The following is a 22,467-nucleotide window of genomic DNA, read 5'->3' as shown; positions in this document are numbered from 1 at the left end:
TCAGCAAATGGTTCAATACAGCAAACAAACAAGACCGGGGACAGAGGGCAGCCCTGTCTGACTCCAGATTGGATCGGGAAACTTTCCGATTCCCACCCATTGATTGAGACTGCGCCACTGATGTTTGTGTAGGGCAGTTTGATCCAATTGCAGATTCCCTCCGCAAACGCCATTTTGGAAACACGTCCATCATGTATGTGTGTGATATTCTGTCAAAAACCTTCTCCTGGTCCAGGCTGATGAGGCAGGTGTCCACCCTCCTGTCCCGTACATAGGCGATTGTATCCCTGAGTAGTGCGAGACTATCGGAGATCTTCCTGCCACGTGCAGTACAGGTCTGATCAGGGTGGATCACCAACTCCAGAGCAGACTTGACTCGACTGGCTATGACTTTGGACAGAATCTTGTCGTCAACATTAAGCAGTGAGATGGGCTGCCAATTTCCAATTTCTGCCCTCTCCCCGTTCCGCTTGTCAATGAGGGTGATGATGCCTTTCCTCATGGATTCTGATATGCTGCCGGCCAGGAGCATACTCTCGTATACTTCCAGCTGGTCCAGGCAAACCCAGTCCCACAGGACACAATACAGCTCAACCGGTAAGCCATCGCTTCTGGGAGTTTTATTCGTCTCGAAGGACTTGACGGCCTTTGTTAGCTCATCCCGAGTTAGCGGCTTGTCCAGTCTCTCCCTCCTGCTGTCATCTAAGACCTCTGTGATAGATGACAGGAAGGACTGGGAGGCTCTTCTGTCTGTGGGCTTCGCGTCATACAGGCCAGCATAAAAGGATTTGCTGATCCTTAGTATGTCGGACTGCGAAGATGTTACCGAGCCATCTTCTTCCTTCTGGCTGCTGATAACAGAGCTCTCTCTGTGTACCTTTTGGAAGAAGTAATGCAAGCACATCTCATCCTGCTCAATGGGGTGGACTCTGGACCGGAAGATGATATTGGAGGTCTCCGTGGCAAAGAGCGAGGCCTGCTTTCTCTTCACCTCTTGGAGGTCCTCCTTGACCTCAACCCCCATCGACTGTAGCCGGAGCAGATTTTGCATACTTTTCTGGAGTCAGGACATTTCCCTCTCTCTCTCTCGCCCTCTGAACACCTTTTGAGGAGAAAGAACCTCTTGATGTTCTCCTTGATCGCGTCCCACCTGTGAACTGGAGACTCAGGAGGGGTTTCACGGTTCTCCAACCTTTGTAATCCCTTTTAAGTTCCTCAACGTTCTCTGGGGTTAGCAGTGTAGCATTGAGCTTCCACGTCCCTCTGCCAACCCGCTAGTCGTCCTGTAAGTGACAGTCGGCCATTACGAGGCAGTGGTTCGACAAGAACACCGGCTTGACGTCAATGGATCTGACCGTGACGGCATGGGCCACAAACAGGAAGTCAATCCTGGAATGGGCAGACCCGTCCAATCTTGACCATGTCTATCTATGCTGCACTCCGTCTGCAGGTTTGCTGAATACGTCGTGCAGTTTTGCATCTTTTACTGTTTCTATTAGGAATCTGGACATAGCGTCCAGTTTGCTGTCGTCTCTGCCAGATCGCCCAGCTGCATCGATGATGCAGTTGAAGTCACCGCCTAGGATGACTGGCCTGCACGTTGCCAGCAGCAATGGTTGATGGCAAATGTTCATCCTGGAGTTTAGTTATCAGTGGTGTACCGCAAGGTTCTGTTTTGGGGCCACTGCTGTTTGTCATTTTTATAAATGACCTGGATGAGGGTGTAGAAGGGTGGGTTAGTAAATTTGCGGATGACACGAAGGTCGGTGGAGTTGTGGATAGTGTCGAAGGGTGTTGTAGGGTACAGAGGGACATAGATAGGCTGCAGAGCTGGGCTGAGAGATGGCAAATGGAGTTTAATGCGGAGAAGTGTGAGGTGATTCACTTTGGAAGAAGTAACAGCAATGCAGAGTACTGGGCTAATGGGAAGATTCTTGGTAGTGTAGATGTACAGAGAGATCTTGGTGTCCAGGTACATAAATCCCTGAAGGTTGCTACCCAGGTTAATAGGGCTGTTAAGAAGGCATATGGTGTGTTAGCTTTTATTAGTAGGGGGATCGAGTTTCGGAGCCACGAGGTCATGATGCAGCTGTACAAAATTCTGGTGAGGCCGCACCTTGAGTATTGCGTGCAGTTCTGGTCACCGCATTATAGGAAGGATGTGGAAGCTTTGGAAAGGGTGCAGAGGAGATTTACTAGGATGCTGCATGGTATGGAAGGAAGGTCTTACGAGGAAAGGCTGAGGGACTTGGGGTTGTTTTCGTTAGAGAGAAGGAGGAGAAGAGGTGACTTCATAGAGACATACAAGATAATCAGAGGGTTAGATAGGGTGGATATTGAAAGTCTTTTTCCTCGGATGATGATGGCAAACACGAGGGGCCATAGCTTTAAGTTGAGGGGTGAAAGATATAGGACAGATGTCAGAGGTAGTTTCTTTATGCAGAGAGTAGTAGGGGCGTGGAGCGCCCTGTCTGCAACAGTAGTAGACTCGCCAACTTTAAGGGCATTGAAGTGGTCATTGGATAGACATATGGATGAAAATGGAATAGTGTAGGTCAGATGGTCGGCGCAACATCGAGGGCCGAAGGGCCTGTACTGCGCTGTAATGTTCTAGTTCTAATTCTAATTCTAATTCTAAAGACGGTCAACCGTTCGCTGCATTGAAACGGGGCGTACATGCTGATCAACCAGAGCGAAGCATTGTTGTACATTACATCTGCGATGAGGAGGCGACTGCCCACCACCTCCTTAAGTTCGGAGATGGTGAAGTTACCTCCCCGCAGCAGAAGACCCAGGCCGGAGGAATGGCAATCATTACCCCCTGACCAGATCGATGGCCCGTGGGACCACCATTGCGACCACTGCCTGTCGGTGCTGAGATGTGGTATTCCACACTCCTGCAGAAACAGGGGGTCGGCTTTGACCTTGGCGAGGTAATCCATCGCATAGTGGATTTAATGCTACGCACATTAATTGAAGCAATCCTTATACCCATTTTTTTAAAGTTAGTTGTTGCTTCCCATACCATTTGTCCTTGCTAGTCCCAGTCCTTCAGGATGTTCCTGTATACCCATAGTGTACGCAAGCTGTTTCACACTCGTTGGGCTCAGAAACCCCTCCTGGTTTTTCATGCAGGGTTTCTTCCACTGAGGTGACATCGGTGGGGGTGCGGGGGTCTTGTTGGCAGCAGGGATTGGGCTGTTCTGTGCTATTCCCCTCTGTTCCTCCTCGAAAACATCACTGCTGCCGGCTTCCCAGAGCTGAAGTGCGCCAGATGTGTCTTTGCTCTCAGTGTCCCAGAGCTGGGATGTGTTGGCCATGTCGCTAGGTGTGGCGCTTTGGGTTTGGGGCTTGACAGGCCCATCACAGCTTCCAGTGCCCGGGGGCTGGGGGGCTTTATCTTCCAGCTCCTTTTGAGTTCTGCCGCTTCTTTTGAAGGTGCTGTCGCTCCGGCACTTCCTCATCCAGTGAAGAGGAGCTGCTGTAGTCTGTCTCAGACGGTAGCCTCCTCTTGCCACTGGTTTGGGTGGTGGCCTGTTCCGCTTTTGGAGGTCTTTTCTTTGTGGTTTTCCTTTGGACAAACTGCCACTGACCGGTTTGTCCATCTGCTGCCTCCTCCTCCATTGATTCTGTCTGTGGAGGAGGGGTTTCCGGGTGCAGGGTAGGTGCCGGGTTGCTGGTTTCAGTTGCCTTCCCTTTCTTCCCCTTCTCAGGTAGAAGTTCCTCACTGCAGAGAAGGTTGCTTGTCTCCTTTCCAACACCGGACGCCTTCGTCGAACCTTCTCCCGGCCTTTCCTTGGACCTTGCCACCTGAGCATAACTGAGGCAGCGTTTGGGGCAGGTTTTGTAGAGATGGCCTGCCGCACCGCACAGGTTGCAACACTTACTCTGCTTACAGTCCTTGGTCTGATGGCCTTCCTTCTTGCAGTTCTTGCAGACAACCGTGCTGCAGTTAGCTGCCACGTGACCAGATTTGCCACAGGTGCGACAAACTTTGGGCTGCCCAGCGTAGACCAAGAAGCCTCGACTTCCCCTGATAGCGAAGCTGGAGGGAGGGTGGATGATGGCTCCATTGGCATCGACCGTCAAGGTCACCTTGACTTGCCGCTTATTGGTCCAAATCCCAAAGGGGTCTTTGACATCAGTGCTGGCCACCTCGACGTACCTGGCGAGAAAGGTGAGTACATCCACCACAGGAACATGGGGGTTGTAGAGGTGAATTGTCACCACCCGGTCATGTTGTGACGGAAGCGTGAAGAGCGGCTCCACTGGGAGGATCGACAGCGGCGCCCGGTCCCCTTTCTCCTTGAACGCCTTCAGGAACTTGATGCATCCCGCCACATTCTTGAATGTCATGTCGATATACCCACTGCTGGGGAAATCCTGCAGGCAGAAGATGTGCCTAGCTTGAAATCCACAGCAATCGATGAGGATTTTCTTGATGAAGAAGGTGCGATCGACCAGTGCATCTCCTTCCTTGTCCTTCACCACCACCCGAATGGTGTTCCGCACTCCCTGGCCTGAAGCTCAAAGATTGGTTATAGCCATTTTACTCAAAGCCTACCCAGGATCAAAAGCCACTGATCATGGTTTCTCCACTGCCAAGTAAGTACTGATAAGAACAGATACTACACTTGATCTTAGCCAAAAGGCTGAGAAGCTCCACCACTGGCGGTCCTGCCTTCAGTTGCCTGGGCCCCAAGCTACTGGACATAGATTTTCCAGGAATTCGCTTCTTTACTGCACTGAAATTGGAGGCTTTTTCGATTTAAAATATTCTGTCAGGTCGACAATTTAAGCCAATGCTTGGCTGCATTTTCTAATTCAAGGCTCTGCGATTGGTTAAGACATGTGAATAAGAAGAGGGTGACCAATCAGAAGTGGGTTCGGGTAAGCATGGGCTCAAACTGTGTGAATTCCAGGTCCCTGAATGACTGAGATGAAACTCTGTCCAAAGTCATAGCCAGTCGAGTCAAGTCTGCTCTGGAGTTGGTGATTCACCCTGACCAGACCTGTACTGTACCCGGCTGGAAGATCTCTGATAGTCTCGTGCTACTCAGGGATACGATCGCCTATGTACGGGACAGGAGGGTGGACACCTGCCTCATCAGCCTGGACCAGGAGAAGGCTTTTGACAGGAAATCGCACACCTGCATGATGGACGTTCTTTCCAAAATGGGGTTTAGGGAGGGAATCTGCAATTGGATCAAACTGCTCTACACGAACATCAGTAGCGCAGTCTCAATCAATGGGTGGGAATCGGAAAGTTTCCTGATCCAATCTGGAGTCAGACAGGGCTGTCCTCTCTCCCCTGTCTTGTTTGTTTGCTGTGTTGAACCCTTTGCTGAGTCTATTAGGAAGGATGCGAGCATGAGAGGGGGTGACAATCCCAGGCAGCAGAGGCACTCAAGTGTGGTGGTCACCCGAGCCATTTTCCGCTTCATCTGGGGATCTAAAATGGACTGGGTCCAGAGGGACACGATGTTCAAATCTCTGGTCAAGGGCGGGAAAAATGTACCCAACGTTGCCCTCATCCTGATGACCACCTTCGTGTGCGGCTGCATCAAGCTGTGTGTAGACCTCCAGTATGCAAGCTGCAAGTGTCACTACGTGCTGAGGTTCTATCTGTTCCCAGTGTTGCGAAGGATGGGCCTGGTCACATTGCCGCGGAACGCTCCATGTAGTTGGACCGTGCTGTACCACCTATCCTTCGTGGAGCAGTTTCTGCGGGAAAACACATTTGACCACTGATCCATCAGGCAGTGGTCTGCACGGAATGTTCTCAAGGCCCTACGGGAAAAGGAGATGGGGTATCCTGTCGGATGGTTCCCCGAGCAGACCACCAAAGTCATTTGGCAGAATGCCTCATCACCAGAACTTTCAAACAAGCACCAAGATGTAGTTTGGCTGGTGATGAGAAGAGCCTTCCCCGTCAGATCCTTCCTGCACGCCCGAAGACTCGCCCCCTCCGCGCAATGCCCCCACCGTGGCTGTGGTGGGGAAGAGATGGTTGCCCACCTCCTCCTGGAATATGTCTTTGCAAAGCAGGTGTGGAAAGAGATGCATTGGTTTATGTCGAGGTTCATCCCAAGCAGCTCTGTAACACAGGAGTCTGTGCTCTACTGGCTGTTCCCAGGGACACACACCGAGACAGACATCAACTGCTGTTGGAGGACTATCAATTCGGTGAAAGACGCCCTTTGGTCTGCCCGAAACTTGCTGCCTTCCAGCGCAAAGAGTTGTCCACCACCGAATGTTGCAGACTGGCACATTCCAAGGACCAGGACTACGTGCTGAGGGATGCACTAAAGCTTGGGGTAGCCGCAGCAAAGGCTCAATGAGGAAAGACCACTGTGTAAGGTCCCCCCACCAGGCTGAACTGAGGGGCTGGATCCATGGGAAACCCCTCGAACTGTATCGGGAAAATTTTCATTTGCTGTAAATGTAAAACTGTAATTGGCATGACAAATGTGAAATGGAAGGGTTGTGAAGCAACTCATGATTGTGTTGAAGGAAACTGATCTCCCTTGCAATGTTTGTATTTTTTGGTGCTGTTTGAAACTGTTTGGCAATGTAATTTTTACAGATTTTTATGAATAAAGTATATTTTGGAAATTGGTCAGTTTCACAAACCCTGTCAGTTTCAGTGCAGGAAACACCGTCTCGGGGGAAATAACATCACAAGTGGGTCTGGTTCCAGTGACCGATTTAACGGCTGCTGCAAAACTCCCGTATTCCCTCATTGCAGCGAAATCATTTTGAAATTCTTTGTAAACAATGAGTGATTCTGGAGGAGTGATGTGGCTTTTCACTGAGGGCATGTGTCGACTGGGGAAATAACTAAGTGTAGAGCCTCGGGCACTGTTTACACAGCCCGTTTAGAAAATCAAATCCACTGCACATCCTTGCTGCAAATGAAATGTCAAACTCGGGGATTCCAGTTTTATACCCGAACACAGCACAGATTTATTGCAGTCAGTTCTGAACAGCCTATCCCATCTCCCGTTTCCAGGTCACTGCTCTCTCTGTGAGGCGGTGGGTGGCTCTTCGAAGAGCCTTTGTTGTGTGTTTGTGGGAAAGGGGCTGGTTTCTCAGCCGCCGAATCCGCACAGAGTGCGGCCCTGCCGTTTCAGAGCGTACACCACATCCATGGCAGTGACCGTCTTGCGCTTGGCGTGCTCAGTGTAGGTGACCGCATCCCTGATCACATTCTCCAGGAAACCTTTCAACACCCCGCGCGTCTCCTCATAGATCAAACCCGAGATCCGCTTGACCCTGCCACGGCGAGCCAGGCGGAGGATTGCTGGTTTGGTGATGCCCTGGATATTATCAAGAAGCACTGTGCGGTGCCGCTTTGCTCTGCCTTTGCCAGGTCCCTTGCATCCTTCACCTCTGCCAGACACTTTTTCCCAAAAGTATACTCCATTCATAAAAATCTGTTTAAAAAAAGCTTTACAAAACAGTCCAAAACAGCACCAAGTTGACATTCCAAAAGCGCAAAGGAAATCAGTTTTCTTCGATACAGGAGTGAGTTGCCTCACAACCCTTCCATTCCATTTTACATGCCATGTACATTTTACAGCAGATCCATGTTGGTGTAGACAGCCAGAGGGGTTTCCCATGGGTCCAGCCCTTTAGTTCACTCTGGTGGGAAGACCTTACACAGTGTTCTTTCCCCATTGAGCCTTTGCAGCGGCCATGATCCACAACATGACTGATTACTGCTCCAACTCCATATTTTGAAGCTAGCTTCAGTTCACCATTTGTGTGGTAATGAATGTGTAGTGTGTCACTGATCGAGCTTCTCTTACATGCATCATTAGCATCTTGTGTTTCAGACCATTTCCATTTCACATCTTTCTTCAACAACTTATGTAGTGGAGCTAACACCATTGCATGCTCAGGCAGAAATTGTGAGTAGTATTGGACCATGCCGAGAAAAGATCTAAGCTCAGACACATCTTTTTGTCTTTGGGGCTTTGACCATAGCCTCTATCTTCTCTTTCACTCGCTGGAGTTCTTTTCATTGATTTTCAGGCCAAGGTACACCACATGAAAAAACATGCTTCCAGTCTAACTTCAGCTTTCAAAGCCAGTCTTTCCCCATTATTATTGGTTCGTTGACATATCTCACTACCTTGTAGGGGAGAGGCTGGCATAGCAGTAATGTCACTGAACTGATAATCTCACGACACAGACTAATGCCCTGGGGATAGGGGTTTAAATCCCACCATGGCAGCTGGTGGAATTCAGATTCAATTCATTAATGAATAATATAAAATCTGAGTAGTGGCGCCATGCAACAATAATTGATTTTCATTAAAACCCATCTGGTTCACTCATACCCTTTACAGAAGGCAATCTGCTGTGCTTACCTGGTCTGGCCTGTATGTGATGCTGGCCCACAACAATGTGGTTTACTCTCACCTGTCCTCTGAAATGACCTAGCAAGCAATTCAGTTGTCAAGGGCAATTAGGAATGGGCAATAAATGCTGGCCTTGCCAGTGATGCCCGCCTCCCATGAAATAATGAATAAAAACAGGTATCTTGAGGGGCCTGCCCTTATGTTGCACATTACACTCCATTTGCCAACACATTGCTAACACCTCACCAGAGTAGGTTTTCAATTGAGCTGTGCTCTCAGTTAGAGGTACATCACTGACTTTGCTCCCATACATTTCTCTATTCATGATGGAGCAATCCATGGTCGTAGCAATTTGCTGTTTATTTACCAACAACATTGTACAAAAGTCTGCGTCATTTGAGTGATTGCTAGTGGCATAAATGCTGTAAAGCCCTTGCTCCTCTTTGGTTAGGCACTCTGGATTCACTTCAAGATTGTGAACTCCACCCTTATAACATCACTGTTTTCCATTACCACTGGAATTAGTTCCCTTTCCTTCTTTGGCCTCTGCTTGACAATTAAAACATTTTGCGTTTCTGTACTGACATGATTGTGCTGTGTGGTTGCCCTTATGGTGATAACAACACTAAACTGCTATCATTGGCACTCTTCTGGCTATGTCTGTCCACTTCAGACTTGGCTGAAGCACTTTAACAGTGGACAGAAGCCTGTACTAGATACCAGCATGGGATAAAATTCCCTAACATTCTTTGATGCCATCTCCATGGAAACAACAATCTTACACACGATCTCAAATGTAAGATTTTGTGTGTTTAGTAACTTTGATTGGATTCTTTTGTTCACAAATCCACACACAAATATGTCTCAAAATGCATGGTCTAAGAATGTGCCCACGTTGCAACGGAATAAAAATTCTTCAGTGCCACAATATACTCACCAACTGCTTCACTACTTTTCTGATTTCTGGTTCCAAATTTATAGCATTCTGCTATCTCTAGTGGATTAGGATTGAAATGTTCCTCCAACTTGGTGATTTTGTTTTGACTGGCACATATTTTGCTTTGTTCAGAGCCTGTCAGCATGCCAGACACTTCCAGGCCAATTTCCACAAGCAAAATTGTTTTCTTTTGCTCAGGAATTGCCTTATTCTGAGTCTTGACCGCCTCACCTACCAGTCCCAAAATATTCTTAACTCTAAGAATATGCCCATTCTTTCAATATAGGAACGGAATGTTGCTCAAACCCTCTCATTCGTTGCCAGCTTTCCGCTGTATCCCATGGGTACAGCCAAATTTCCTCAATGAGCACTAAGACCCTGCGGTATCCTATTCAACTCAGGAGACAGTCTGAGGCTCAGGCTGCCCACAACCCAGCTAAATTCTCCACTATCCGAGCAACTAAGTCACCAGGCTGATCTTGTTTACTGCAGTCCCTGCTGCCGTTTTCTGCCTATATTTACAGACTTTATCTTCCCCTAGTTGCCATTTTCTCTAATATTTTCACGTGGGTCCAGCAGAGGAAATGGACACCAAATATGGCCAGTTCAAATAAGTGTTTATTCACGCCATTACATCATCACGTCATTACATTATTAGCATAATATACAAATACACTACATATGTGAATCACGTCCTATCACTTTTACTAGATATGTGTCTGAATAAGTGGAAACACCTCACAATAAACACTGTCACCTTTCAGTGTTTTGTGGAGAAATTTCACGGCGTGACTTATGTGATTCCCTCATTTAATGTGTTTGTACAAATTTCAGAAAAATATGGAGATGCAAATGACTTACGAGAAATCGTCTAAACATATCTTCAGGTCTGGCACTCACTCGCAAAGAACTGCAAACTCACAGACTCAGAAAGAACCCGGAGATGGAAATCAATGTTCAGCACAGCTAGAAAGATCTGCACTAATCTGTAGCTCAAAAAACTCAAACACTGTATTTTGACCCTTTGATTTAGTTGGTCGAAGCACCTCTTTAATGAACAGATCAATCCTGGATTCAAATCCCCTTAAAGCCTTACTGTAACTTGGTTTTCCAACTACTTTATTGAGCAGCACAATAAGACAGAACAGTAACAAAAGCAAAATACTGCAGATGCTGGAAATCTGAAATGAAAACAGAAAGTACTGGAAATACTCAGCGGGTCTGGTGGCATCTGTGGACAGAGACGCAGAGTTAACCTTTCAGGTCTGTGACATTTTATCAGAACTGCTGAAATGTTAACTCTGCTCCTCTCTGCACAGATGCTACCAGACCTGCTGAATATTTCCAGCACTTTCTGTTTTTATTTAAAACAGGACTCTATCTGTCTTTGCTGAGCGAAGGATTTCGGAATGGATGTTTGACGATTGTCCCTTCTTGCACAGAAATTCACTGCAAATACTATAAAGGTACGTCAGTCAACCACACCTCCTTTGAGAGAAATTTGTTCATCATTGCATTTGATCTGGAAACCACTCTTGACATTAATCTCACTGAATCAGAGTGTGACGGATTGTATCTGTCAGTGTGTTCATGTCACTATGTGCTGCTTTCTACTGAGTCTGGGACACGATGCAAGGTGGAGGATTTGTCCGAGTTTTGGATTATATTATCAGTTGAGAATGATAAAAACTGAAAGGAAGCAAATAAGAAATCCTTGTCCCCAGATTTGAGAATCTGGAGATCCGCTTTGGGAAAGTGAATCAGAGCAGAATGAAGGGTGAACTGTCTGATTGCCCAGAAGTGATGAAGACACAGCTCAGTCAGCGCATTCTAATAAATAGGAGATACTGGAACGGCTGGCTGTACTTCATGTTGATAAGTCATTAGGACTGGATGGGATGGAACCAAGACTGCTGAGAGCTGTAAGGGTGGAAATTGCCAGAATCTTCTGATTTTTATTTTTTGGATTGACAGCTGCCAGCCATTTGTTTGTCGCAGGACACAATAACGGACTAAAGTGAATCTGCACCGAGCAAATATTAACGTCCCACATCTGCAGGTTTCTTCCAAAACATCGGGAATTTCATCCTCAATCCTCGGATCTTTGATTTTCTGTTCCACTGATATTTTGTCCCCTGATTAAAATTGATCCTAGGAAGTCTGTCCTCTGAGCGGCCTGGCACTCCGAGTTCCTCTGCAGACATCCAGTTGCTGTTGGTGGACCAAAAGAGTCCTAAAACCCGAGAAGAAACCTCTCCCAGAGCCCTCCGAGTGTGTCTCCATTGGACCATGCAGCCACTACCTGTATAATGGATAGCAATGGTGAGGAGTATGAGTTATTTCAGTGCCTGCGTTTTGTGGAAATAGAGGATTAAAGATTTAAAATAATTAAAATCACTGAATAGGTCCTCTGTGAGCAGGACTCAAACCAAACTCGGATTAGTCCAGTGGATTTCAATGTTGAAATCTTTAACCACTGGACCATGGCAGCTGAAATCACACCCCTTTTATACAGACCGAGAATCATCCTGCACTGATCCACTTCTGTTCATTTTTGTGTCCTGGGACAAAAAAGTTCTGTGTAGCTGTCAATCAAAAAATGGTTGGAAGGAACTTCATTTATTCAAATACCAGCAGCCGCCAGTTGTCAATCAACTCAATCCCTTCAGCAATAGAGAGGGAGAAAGAGAGAGAGAGACTGTTAGAGAACTTCCTGCATTCAGTCCTGACCCTGTCACACTCAGCAGCTTCTCACCCAGACCCCACTCTCATCAACACTGAACATTGTTACTGAGACCCTTCAAATACTGTTTATAAAATGAATAAAGGTTCAAAGTTTATGACAGCTGGATTGAATGGAACCAAGTTTAATAAACTTTTCACTCTGACTTGATAACCACATTAGACAGTCCTTCAATTGGTAGCAAAGTTATCAGCTGTAAGAATGTTTTTACTGAGTTGAATAATTTCTGTGTGAGGAATGTTCCAGCATCATAAATGAATCCATTTGCAAATTGTTGATGGAAAGTGAGTGGTTTTATTGAAGAGGGTTGAAAGGAGGATGAGAGAATCGTGTGTGACAATGAAGTGGAATCAATGCAAGTAAAAACTGGAATGAAGGGTGTGGGGATCCCCTGGTCACATGGACTGATTGCAGAATTTTATAAAGATTTCTTTCATAGAGATTTTAACTCCATTTTATTTTTGTTATTTTTTTCATGGGATGTAAGCATCGCTGGCAAGACCATCATTTATTGCCCATCCCTAATTGCCCTGGTTTTGGTGAGCTGCCTACTTGAACCACTGCAGTCCATATGTTATAGGTACACACACAGTGCTATTAGGGAGGGAGTTCCAGGATTTTGATATGCCCCAGGGAAGGCACGGCAAAATAGTTCCAAGTCAGGATTTGGATTGGAGATGAGGTTGCTGATTGTAGTATTCCCATGTGTCTGCTGCTCTTGTCCTTCTAAGGAATCAGGGGGATATCTCTCCGCTGGTTAGAGACATACCTAGCAAAAAGGAAGATGGTTGTGGTTGTTGGAGGTCAATCATCTGAGCTCCAGGAGATCACTGCAGGAGTTCCTCAGGGTAGTGTCCTAGGCCCAACCATCTTCAGCTGCTTCATCAATAACCTTCTTCAATCATAAGGTCAGAAGTGGGGATTTTGGCTGATAATTGCACAGTGTTCAGCACCATTCGTGACTCCTCAGATACTGAAGCAGTCTGTGTAGAAATGCAACAAGTGCTCGACAGTATCCAGGACTTATCCAATGACCACTTTCAACAAGAGAGAATCTAAGCATCTCCCTTGACATTCAATGGCATTACCATTGCCGAATCCCCCACTATCAACATCCTAGGGGCTGCCATTGACCAGAAATTGAACTGGAGTAGCCACAAAATACTGTGGCTACAAAAGCAGGTCACAGGCTAGTAGTCCTGCAAAGAGTAAGTCTCCTCCTGACTCCCCAAAGCCTGTCGACCATCTACAAGGCACAAGTCAGGAACGTGATGGAACACTCTCCACTTGCCTGGATGGATGCAGCTCCAAGAACATGCAAGAAGCTTGATACCATGCAGGACAAAGCAGCCCACTTGATTGGCACCCCATCCACAAACATTCACTCCCTCCACCAGCGCGCACAGTGGCAGCAGTGTGCACCATCTACAAGATGCACTGCAGCAACGCACCGAGGATCCTTAGACAGCACTTTCCAAATCCACAACCTATACCAACTAGAAGTACAAGGGCAGCAAATGCATGGGAACACCACCACCAGCAGGTTCCCCTCCAAGTCACACACTATCCTGATGTGGAACTATATTGTCGTTCCTTCACTGTCACTGGGTCAAAGCCCTGGAACTCCCTTCCTAACGGCACTGTGAGTGTACCTACCTCACATGGACTGCAGCGGTTCAAGAAGGCAGATCACCACCACCTTCTCCAGGGCAATTAGGGATGGGCAATAAATGCTGGCCTAGCCAGCAACACCCACATCCCATGAATTAATTTTTAAAAATGGTGGTAGAGTTCACGTGTTTGGAAGGTGCTGTCTAGGATTGAAAACACTGCTGCCACTGTGCACCAGTGGTGGAAGGAGTGAATATTTAAGGTGGTGGACGGGGTGTTGATCAAGTGAGCTACTTTGTCCTGGATGGGGTCGAGCTTCCAGAGTGAAGTAAGAGCTGAACTCAGCTAGGCAAGTGGAGAGTATTCCATTACACACCTCACTTGTGCCTTGGACACGGTTTGGTGAATCAGGAGGTGTGTTACTCAGAGAATAACATAAAAGGTGTTGCCATGGTTACCCACATGGGTCCTAGTTATGCCTGTCTTTTTGTGGTGTATGTCAAACATTCCTTTTTCCAGTCCTACTCAGGGCCCCACACCCCAGCTCTTTTTCCGGTAGAATGATGACTGTGTCAGTGTCATTTCCTGCTCCCGCCCGGAACTGGAAAACTTCATCAACTTTGCTTCCAATTTCCACCCTTCCCTCACCTTCACATGATCTATCTCCGACACTTCCCTTCCCTTTGTGACTTCTATGTCTCCATCTCTGAATTTAAGGCTGTCCGCTAATATTCTTTCTAAGCCCACCGACTCCCACAGTTACCTTGACTACACTTTCTCACACCCTGCTTCCTGTAAGGACTCCATTCCATTCTCCCAGTTTCTCCATCTCTGACACATCATTTCTGATGATGCAACCTTCGACAACAGCAGTTCTGATATGTCTTCCTTTTTCCTCAACCGAGGATTCCCCCACACTGTGGTTGACAGGGCCCTCAACCGTGTCTGACCTATTTCCTGCACTTCTGCCCTCATCCCATCCCCTCCCTCCCAGAACTGCAACCAAATTCCACCCGACCTGCCTGCACATCCAAAGGATCATCCTCCACTATTTCTGCCACCTCCAGCATGATGCCATTACGAAACACATCTTCCCCTCCACTGCCCTGTCAGCATTCCCCTTCCCATGGCCTCTTCCCATATAATCGCAGGAGGCATAGATCCTGCCCTTTTACCTCCTCTCTCCTCACCATCCAAGGCCCCAAGCACTCCTTCCAGGTGAAGCAGCGATTTACTTGTACTTCTTTCAATTTAGTCTTCTGTATTCGCTGCTCACAATGCAGCACCTCTACATTGGGGAGACCAAACGTAGATTGGGTGACTGCTTTGCGGAGCATCTCCGGACAATCTGCAAGCATGAACCCAAGCTTCCGGTTGCTTGCCACTTCACTTCACCACACTGTTCTCATGCCCACATTTCTGTCCTCGGCCTGCTGCAGTGTTCCAGTAAAGCAAGCTCCAGGAACAGAACCTCATTTTCTGATTAGACACTCAACAGCCTTCCGGACTGAACATTGAGTAAAATAATTTCAGAGCATGGCTGGATCTTTTTTATTATTTTATTTTATTTTGATTGATAATTTTTTGTTACCATGTTCCTGCCTTAATCTTGGTTTTTCAAGTTTGTGCTTTTGGAGCGAGCTGTTCATTATTCTGTCATTAACACTGTCTGTACACTAATGTTTTGTCCTTCACTGCACCATTAGCACTCTCCCTTTGTCTTTGCCGCATGACCTGCTTGCCAGTTAATCTCTCCTGCCCTAACACTTTTTGTAAAATTCCAAAATATATTTTATTCATAAAAATCTGTAAAAAATACATTACAAAAATACAAACAATGCAAAGGAGATCAGTTTCCTTCAATAAAGGAGTGAGTTGCCTCACCACCCTTCCATTTCATTTTACATTTTTTCGCAAACAAAAATTTTCCAGATTCAGTTCAAGGGGTTTTCCATGGATCCAGCCCCTCCGTTCATCTTGTTGGGGCAACCTTACACATTGGTCTTTCCCCATTGAGCCTTTGCTGCGGCTGCCCCAAGCTTTAGTGCGTTCCTCAGCACGTAGTACTGGACCTTGGAATGTGCCAGTCTGCAACATTCGGTGGTGGACAACTCTTTGCGCTGGAAGACCAGCAAGTTTTGTGCAGACCAAAGGGCGTCTTTCACCAAATTGATAGTCTTCCAGCAGCAGTTGATGTTTGTCTCGGTGCGCGTCTCTGGGAACAGCCCGTAGAGCACAGACTCTTGCGTTACAGAGCTGCTTGGGATGAATCTCAACAAAATCCACTGCATCTCTTTCCACACCTGCTTTGCAAAGACACATTCCAGGAGGAGGTGGGCAACTGTCTCCTGCCTGAACACACACCTTCCCTTTTGTTCTCTTCCCCACCTCCACCTATCCTCCCCACCCTTCCGCCATCCCCACTTCACTTACTTAAAACCTATTACATTGAGTGTGGGACAAATTCCATCAATCTTTTGTACTGTATGAGATTAATTTTGTCACACTTTCTGGTACATTATATGACAGAAAATTTAATTCTAAATCTATCTCTGTTGTCCTGTATCTGAGTGTGAGATTATTTGAGTGTCAGTCTATGGAACTAAATGTGATTGTGTGATTCATTCTGTATGTCAATCATGAGTATTGTATGTGAATGTGTGGCAGCTTCTGTATTTATCTGCTACTGTGGGTGAATGTGGATATCATTCTGTATCTGTCAGTGTCTGGAATTAAATTTAAGTGTGAGATTCATTCTGTATGCACCAGTCTTACAGTCAGAATGTGATTGTTTGATTCATTCTCTATGTGTAAGTCTAAGGTATTATGTATGTGTGTGGTTTTAATTAAGTGTCTGTCACTTTATGTGAGCTTGGGTCTCATTGTATATTTGTCAGTCTCTGGTTCTTTCTGTGAGAGTGAGATTAATTCTCTATCTGCTGGTCTCTGAAATTCATTGATTTTGTGACTCACTCTGTGTCTGTCAATCTATGATACTGTGAATAAGTGGGGGATATATATGGTGTCTGTCTGAACTTGGTATTGAGTATGATCGTAGGATTCATTGTGTATTGGTCAATATCCAGACTGAATGTGAAATAAGATGCATTCTGTCCATGAAAATCTCTGCTATTCTATGCAAGTGACCTTTGTCAGTCTTTGACACTGTTTTATTGAATGTGTAAGATACTGATTGTTTTATTGATTTAATACCTTTCAGGTTTTGGTACTATGTATGGGTGTGGTTCAAGTTCTGCATGTCAGTCTCCGATGTGAGTATTGATATCATTTATGTATCTGTCAGTCTCTTGCAATGAATGCAAGTGTGGGATTAATTCTCTTTTCAACAGTATCTGGTACTCACTGTGAGCATGTGACTCCTACAGTATCTGTCAGTGTCTGCTATTGTATGTGAATGTACAATTCCTCCTATGTCTTTCAGTGCCTAGTACAGTGTGTATGGGAGTAATTCTGTACCTGTTAGTATCTGGTACTGAATGAGATTGTGGGATTCATTCTGTTGTCTGTCAATCTCTGCTCGTGTATGTGAGTGATATCTGTTATGCATATATTATTTTCTGGTACTGGAAGTGAATGTTGGATATATTCTTTAGCTGTTAGTCTCTGGTACAACGTATGAGTGTGGGTCCCATTCAGTATTAGTCAATTTCTGGTACAGTCTGCATGTGCACATCCAGAGCTCATTCTGCATTTGGCAGTCTCTGGTACTTAATGTGTGTTGCAATTCACTTTTTATGTGTCTGTTTCTGGGACAGTCAGTTAAAGTGGAATTAATTTTGTATCTCTCAGCTACTGGTATTGTCTACAAGTGTGGTACATTCTGTATCTATGAGACTCTGGTGCAGGATTCCTCTGTACCGGTACTTAATATGTATCTCAGGGATGGTATTGAGAACTATTTGTTTAACGCCATAATGTATCACAATTTGCCTCATTTTAACTGAGTGTTTTATTGAGTTGTGGTGTGAGAGTTTATGGAACATAGGAGCAGGACACCCAGCATGCTCTGCCATTCAATAGGATCAGGACTGATCATCCACTTCAATGCCTTTTTCCCACACTATCCTCATATCCCCTTATGTCATTTGTATTTACAAATCTGTCAATCTCTGCTTTAAACATACTCAATGACTGAGCTTCCACAGTTCTCTGGGGTAGAGAATTCCTAATGTTTAACAACCCTCTGAGTAAAGAAATTTCTCCTCATCTCTGTTTGTTTTGGACTAGTATTTAGTCTGTAACTCAGAACACATTTGTGAATGATGACATATATTTCAAACTCACAAATGGTGTGCTCAGTCTAATCAGAATCATTGAATTGATACTCTATCTTTCATTACAGCTCTTACAGAGATTATTGGATGGGTATGTAATGTGTAGTGCAGTCTGCACTAATTGGCATTATACTGTAACTTTCCTTTTGATACTGTATGAGATGTTTGTACTACATTGCAATCTGTCTCTCAGTCTGCACTCTGGTCTACATTCTTAGGATTCATTCTGTACCTTTCCATCAGCTGCTCTACCTCATATTTAATTTGTAGCTTAGGCTGCACTTTTGTGAGATTGATCCGGTGCCTTTCAATCTGATAGTGCATGTGATTTTGAACTAAGATTGATGGACCTACCTTTCAGCAGTACTGAGTTGGGGTGAATTGGAAACAACTTCTGCCTCTCCTGCATTGTTTGATTGTCTGCTGGGAGAGTGGAGTGTGATGGTGCGTGGGGGGAGGGTTGCGTGGGGAGGGGGGAGCGGAATGCAGTATCTTACACATTCAATGTCTCTTGATCATCTCTATTGACAACCCCATCTGGCTAATTGAATCAGGGAGCACTCCCACTGTCTTGTTTAGTCTTTTAGAATGCAAATGTGCAGCCATATTTTCAGCCATTGTTGTGGTCTTTTTAAACAAGGTATTTCAAGTCCATAACAGTTCAAAAAATAATGTTCCATATGACAAATTAATATGTCTCGTTTTTGGCAGGTGTGGTTTTCGGCATAACATGAATGTAATATTTCAATTAATAATCATTATGACCAACCACAAAGGATGATCAGTAATACAAAGAGCGTCAGTGTCTGATTCCACTGCAGCACTCAGCTTCTGCTGATCAGGTTTTCTTTGGTAGTTTTACAACAAATTAGTGACATCCAGGAACAACCCAACATCTGCACTGCTCCATGAATGGGAATACCTGCTGGAGCAGGGCTGTATGCATAAGTCAGGATTTTATTTCCATCTGGCATTATAACATAAGAACATAATAACTAGGAGCAGGATTAGGCCATTCCACCAATTGAGCCTGCTCCACCATTCAATCAGATCATGGCAGATCTAATCATGGCCTCAACTCCACTGTCCTGCCTGCCCCTATAACCCTTCACTGCCTTGTATATCAAAAGTCAGTCTAACTCAGCCTTAAATATATTCAATGGGTCGAGAATTCCAAAGAATAGCAGCCCTTTGAGAGAAGATATTCCTCCTCACCTACATCGAAAATGAGACCCCTTATTTTGAAACTGTTCCCCCGAGTTCTTGATTCCCTCATGAGGGGAAACATCATCTCAGTAAATACCCTGTCAAGCCCCCTCAGAATCTTATATATTTCAATAAGATTGACTCTCATTCTTCTAAACTCCAATGAGTGCACCACAACCAGGTCAACCTTTCCACATAACACAACACCTTCATCCCAGAAATCAACCTAGTGGTAATTGCCTGAACTACCTCCAATGCAAATATATCTCTCCATAAATAAGGAGACCAAAACTGCATGCAACACTCAAGGTGTGGTCGAACCAACAACTTGCACATTTCCCCATTGGAATAAAGGCCAACATTCCATTTTCCTTCCTAATTACTTGCTGTACTTTCATGCTAACATTTTGTGATTCATATACAAGGACCCCCTGATTCTCTGTACCACAGCATTCTGCAGTCTCTCTCAATTTAAATAATATTCTGCTTTTCTTTACATCATACCAAAGTGGATAACCTCACATTTTCCTACATTATACTTCATTGCCAAATTTTTGTCCACACACTTAACCTGTCTTTATCCCTTTGCAAACTCTTTGTGTCCTCCTCACAACTTGCTTTCCCACCTATCTTTGTATCACCAGCAAATTTGGTTACAATACACTCGATCCCTTCATCTAAGCCAGTAATTATAGCTTGTAAGTAGTTGAGGCCCCAACACCGATCCCTGTGGCACACCATTAGTTAGTTTGCCAAACTGAAAAATGACCCATTGAACCCAATTCCCTGTTTCTTGTTAGTTAGTCAATCCTCTATCCATGCTAATATATTACACCTGAACACCATGAACTCTTATCTTGTGTACCTTTTACATGGCACTTTATCGAACGCCTTTTAAACTCCAAATAAACAACATCTACTGATATAAAAACAGGAAATGCTGGAAATACTCAGCAGGTCTGGCAGCATCTGTGGAAAGAGAAGCAGAGTTAACGTTTCGGGTCAGTGACGCTTCTTCGGAACTGGCAAATATTAGAAATGTCAAAGGTTATAAGCAAGTAAAGCGGGGGTGGGGCAAGAGATAAGAAAGGAGAAGGTGTAGATAGGACAAGGTCACAGAGAATAACTGACCAGAAGGTCATGGAGCAAAGGCAAACAATATGTTAATGATGTGTTGAAAGACAAAGCATTAGTACAGATTGGGTGTTAACGGACTGAAAATTGAATAGCAGCAAGTACAAACCTGAAAATAAACAGTGGGTAAGCCAATTGAACAGACTAAGATGAAATAAAATAAACATACAAAAAAATGTAAAAAGAAAAAATAACTAAAAATGAAAGTAAAATGGGGGGCTGTCATGCTCTGAAATTATTGAACTCAATGTTCAGTCCGGCAGGCTGTAGTGTGCCTAATTGGTAAATGAGATGCTGTTCCTCGAGTTTCGTTGATGTTCACTGGAACACTGCAGCAATCCCAGGACAGAGATGTGAGCATGAGAGCAGGGGGGAGTGTTGAAATGGCAAGCAACCGGAAGCTCAGGGTCCTGCTTGCGGATTGAGCGGAGGTGTTCCGCAAAGCGGTCACCCTGTCTGCGTTTGGTCTCCCCAATGTAGAGGAGACCACATTGTGAGCAGCAAATACAGTATACTACATTGAAAGAAGTACAAATAAGTTGCTGCTTAACCTGAAAGGAGTGTTTGGGGCCTGGGATAGTGAGGAGAGAGGAGGTAAATGGGCAGGTATTACAGCTCCTGCGATTGCAGGGGAAGGTGCCATGGGATGTGGACGAGGTGGTGGGGGTAATGGAGGAGTGGACCAGGGTGTGGTGGAGGGAAAGATCCCTTCAGAATGCTGACAGGGGAAGGGAGGGGAAGATGCGTTTGGTAGTGGCATCATGCTGGAGGTGGCGGAAATGGCGGAGGATGATCCTTTGGATATGGAGGCTGATGGGGTGGAAAGTGAGGGCAGGGGGAACCCTGTCACGGTTCTGGGAGGAAGGGGAAGGGGTGAGGGTAGAGGTGCGGGAAATGGGCCCGACACAGTTGAGGGCCCTGTCAACCACGGTGGGGGGAATCCTCTGTTGAGGAAAAAGGAAGACATATCAGAAGTGCTGTCATGGAAGGTAGCATCATCAGAGCAGATCACTACATCTACTGGTTCCCCTTCATATACCCTGCTTGTTACATCCTCAAAAATAATTTTGTCAAATATGATTTCTTTTTCATAAATCCATGTTGACTCTGCATGATTGTACATTAATTTTCTGAATGTTCTGCTACCACTTACTTAATCATGGATTTCAGCATTTTCCCAATGACAGACATTAGGCTAGCAGGCCTATCATTACCTGCTTTTTGAATAGGGGTTTCACATTTGCGGTTTAATATCCACTGGGACTGTTCCAGAATCTCGGGAATTTAAAATTACAACCAATGCCTCCACTGTAGCCATTTCTTTTAAACTCTAGGATGCAGGCCATCAGGTCCAGGGGATCTGTCAGCCTTTAGTCCCATTAGTTTTCCTCATACATTTTTTCTAGCGATAGTGATTGTTTCAAGTTCCTTCTCTTACTCTGCACTCACTCTGTTCCATGAGCAGATTCTCATTGAGAAGCGGCGCTCAGATCACCGGAGGAAAAAAAAACAGAATTCAAACTGTCTAAATGAAAAACAGACCAGAATTGACCCAGATACTGTCATTATTAAATTAATTCATCAGCGCCAAACCACTTATCATTAATGTACCAGGAGGATCTCCGAATTTATGAAATTGAAGGTGGCGGCATTTATGAAATTGTTGACTGACACCCTGTAGCTCAGTTCTTCATTGAACTGGGGATGGGTGGGTGCAGGGGAATGTGTGAGCAGAGAAACAGAGCGCAATCCAGAGAGGGAACGGAAAACACATCTTTAGTTTTAGTTTAGAGATACAGCACTGAAACAGGCCCTTCGGCCCACCGAGCCTGTGCCAACCATCAACCACCCATTTATACTAATCCTACACTAATTCCATATTCCTACCACATCCTCACCTGTCCCTATATTTCCCTACCACCTACCGATACTAGGGACAATTTATAATGGCCAATTTACCTATCAACCTGCAAGTCTTTGGCACGTGGGAGGAAACCCACGCAGACACAGGGAGAACTTGCAAACTCCACACAGGCAGTACCCAGAATTGAAACCCGGGTCGCTGGAGCTGAGAGGCTGCGGTGCTAACCACTGCGCCACCCCAGATGTGAAACAGGTCAATCCACTGTTACAATAACTCCATCACTGACTCCCTCCTGACAGTAACCAGCCCTT

The 22,467-nt window shown here is 45.5% G+C and overlaps 1 protein-coding gene and 1 pseudogene across 1 annotated transcript in view; one reads left to right on the top strand and one right to left on the bottom strand.

Annotated features, from left to right (window-relative positions):
* Positions 1 to 22,467, top strand: part of LOC137364982 (oocyte zinc finger protein XlCOF7.1-like) — a gene marked incomplete at its 5' end in the record, with an annotated part of 660,565 nt that overhangs the window by 512,894 nt on the left and 125,204 nt on the right. The window lies entirely within an intron of this gene.
* On the bottom strand, positions 4,530 to 4,664 carry LOC137365027 (U2 spliceosomal RNA; annotated as a pseudogene).

The sequence above is a fragment of the Heterodontus francisci genome, unplaced genomic scaffold (genome assembly GCF_036365525.1).
Source record: "Heterodontus francisci isolate sHetFra1 unplaced genomic scaffold, sHetFra1.hap1 HAP1_SCAFFOLD_43, whole genome shotgun sequence".
Taxonomy (NCBI): Eukaryota; Metazoa; Chordata; class Chondrichthyes; order Heterodontiformes; family Heterodontidae; genus Heterodontus; species Heterodontus francisci.
This window is presented reverse-complemented; position numbering and strand designations above follow the sequence as displayed.